Source organism: Larus michahellis, chromosome 7, assembly GCF_964199755.1.
Source record: "Larus michahellis chromosome 7, bLarMic1.1, whole genome shotgun sequence".
NCBI classification, from domain to species: Eukaryota; Metazoa; Chordata; class Aves; order Charadriiformes; family Laridae; genus Larus; species Larus michahellis.
The window spans coordinates 3,769,235-3,772,290 of NC_133902.1; positions in this window are offsets into that span (position 1 = coordinate 3,769,235).

Genomic DNA, 3,056 nt, shown 5'->3' on the forward strand with positions numbered 1-3,056 from the left:
GTTTCTGCGGCAACGGCTGCGTCACGGCGCCACGCAGGCGTGCTGACCTCAGCGACGCGGGAGGACGTGGGGCTGCGGCGGGAAGGGGAGGGGGCGGGCGCGAGACCTTCCCGCCCTTGGCGCGAGCCGTTCCTTCAGCCCGGCCTGAGGGAAGGGGCGGGCTCGGTTCCGTGACTAAAATCCTCTCTTTTCGGGGAGCGGGGAAGGAGGGGCTGGGTATTAACGCCAATAGCTAGGGCTGTCTTACATCGGAAAACCCTTAAGCTAAAGTTAATAGACATTTCTTCCCAATGAGGGCTCCAAGCTCAAAAGGAGGGATTCAAAAGACGTGTAGATGTGGCACTTGGGGACATGGTTGAGCAGTAGACTTAGCGGTATTAACACTTGGCCTCGATGATCTTAAAGGTCTTTTCCAACCTAAACAATTCTGTGATTCATCGAGGGTAAGTGTGTCTTAGGACTCCACCTTGTCACCAGGTCATGATTTACAGCATTTTCAAGTCCTCTTTTCCTTCAGAGCAGCAGCCACCCAAGTTGTACCTGTCATTAAGAATAACCCCAAATATTTATTAGAAGACAATTGCAGAAAAAAACCTTTTGTGTTTCCTGTACTCAATAAACACACAGCTAAAGAGCACTAGTTTTACCACTTCGTCACTGGAATCAGAGCAAGGAGTGTCTTTATTTGACTGTAAAAAAAAAAAAAAAACACGCCATACATTTAGCGTCACCAAGCTCAAGCATGGATAACCAAAGTGTGCAGCTTCACTATTGACACTGCACCTCTTCTGTACTGTTCCTATCTAAAGCCACTGTAGTTCATCTTTCACTGTTTGAGACCAGTTTATCCTGTACAACTAAGACTGATCTCTTTCTCAAGCTGCTGTCTCAGGTTGGGTTGTGGGGTTTGGTTTTTTTTTTTTGTTTGTGGTGGTGTTTTGTTGTGGTTGATTGGTTGGGTTTTTTAAGAAATTAATTCTTTTTTTCTCCAATAGAGATTAATTGACATCTGGCTGTTCGCTCCTAACCTAGAGAAGAAAAAGACAAAGAAACATCCAGCACACAGCCGAGCACTTTGGCAGATGACACCGTGTAAAGCATTCATGCTTACATGGTCTCGTTAGGAACTGAGCAATACCTTTATTATGTTCAGCCTCAAAAGGAAAACTAATGATTAACTTAATGCCATGTTTATTTTTAGATAGTACTGCAAGAGTGCACATCACCTTACAAACACAGAAAAGATGACACAGGCCTGCCCCACGGAGCTTACAATTCAACTTTGACAAACACCACGAAAAAATTTGCGAACGGGAGGAGGTGGGGGAGGCTGATGCTGTCAGGTTAAAAAGAGGGGGCTTTCTGAAAAAGAGGATTGCCCCAGGAATAAAAAGCGAGTGACAGAGGGTCAGGCCCAAGGAAGTGACAAGCAGCAGTAGATGACAGCATGAGGCACAGGACACTTGACAAAAACAGATTGCGCAGAGACAGGCTGAGCAGCACAGGCAGAAGAACAAGGACCTGGGGGTTTTATAATTAACATGTAAGAATGCATCTACATAACACATCATTGTTTCGGCTACTCCAGAGAAGATAACATGGTGAAATATAAATCAGAAGTGGCTTTTTTTTTTTTAATTTAAAAAGAAATCCAAAAAAACCCAACAGTCTGTTCCCATCGGGAATCCTACTATAATACTACTTTCCATTATGAATACTTTGCATTTCTAAACTGGGAAGTAGGGAATACCAAAAGCTCTGCAGACGCAGAAAGGACTCAAAGGGACAGGTGGGGGGAAGGGGGAGGGAGGGTCGAAGAATAACAAAACATGTAGTTTTAAAGATTTCATTCTTTTTACCCTACAGTATCTGCTTTATAATTTGTGGCATATTTTCCAAATTCATCAGCCTATCAAGAAGGAAATCTCCTACTTTAAAACATTTTAGTGATTTATTTAATCTCATTAAAATCTCATTATCCTACAATTTTCCTTTGTAGACAGGGCATGAAGAGGCCAGACTTTGTTGTGGGAGCTAAACATTTCAATGGCTGTAGCAGCATTGCATTTAAGTTGGAACCACAGAAAGATTTGCCTTTTTTTTTTTTTTTTTTTTTTTTAGACATTTGTGTCCAGTTTTATCTCAAGGGTCCAGATACTCTATGACAGTAACTGAACAAAGTTATAAGTGTCCTCTTAAGCAACACAGCACAGATTTTCTCTGTTACTCTTGATGGCATCATTGCATTAGCGCTATAAAGACTGTCGATGGGGCTTGGGTACTGACAGATTAGTGAAAGGAACAAGTTGCCGCTCTCCCTTCCCCACTCTGTTAATTTAATTATTTTTTTAAAAATTACAGATGCGTATTAAATGCATGCAAGAGCCTGTAGAGGCCAGGAGCAGTGTTCCTAGAAGGTGCAATCACCTTTACACAGCAACACCCTTGATTCTGAGGGCACCTAGAAACAGCAAGTACTCACAGATCAGGCTTCTGCTTCATTACCGTCAGTTGGGGATGCTTCTATGGAGGAGATGAGATGTTTCCCACCAACAACCTCCTTTTACTTCTCATATAGATGAGGATAAGGGGGTAAAAGGGCATAAAAAAACCCCCAACCCTGAAATTCTAGCATTTAGGAATACTGAAAGTAATTAAATACATTGACCTATATTTGAGCTATACAGGTAAATGCATTATTGATTTAAATTGAAGTGGCTCTCTAGTCTTTGCTAGCCCATTAATTTTTTTCCACGAGGTGGCTCATGCACCTAGAAAAGCGCATCAAGAATTTTCTTGGTCCTGCATCACTTGGCTAGAAAGCAGCAAAGCTGTTTTCCATTCCAAACGTTAAGTAATCCACAATTACATTCCCATAAGCATCAAAGAACAAGGCAAACTGCCCATGAACAATCACGTGTAACAGGACCATCCCAACAGCGTTTGTTTCTGTACTGTGCAACACAACATTTCTGGCTGAAGCCAGGATACTCTGGCCTCTGAGGGGCTCCCCCCAGGCAGGAGGTGCAGCATTTAAGCACTTATGCCACAATCAG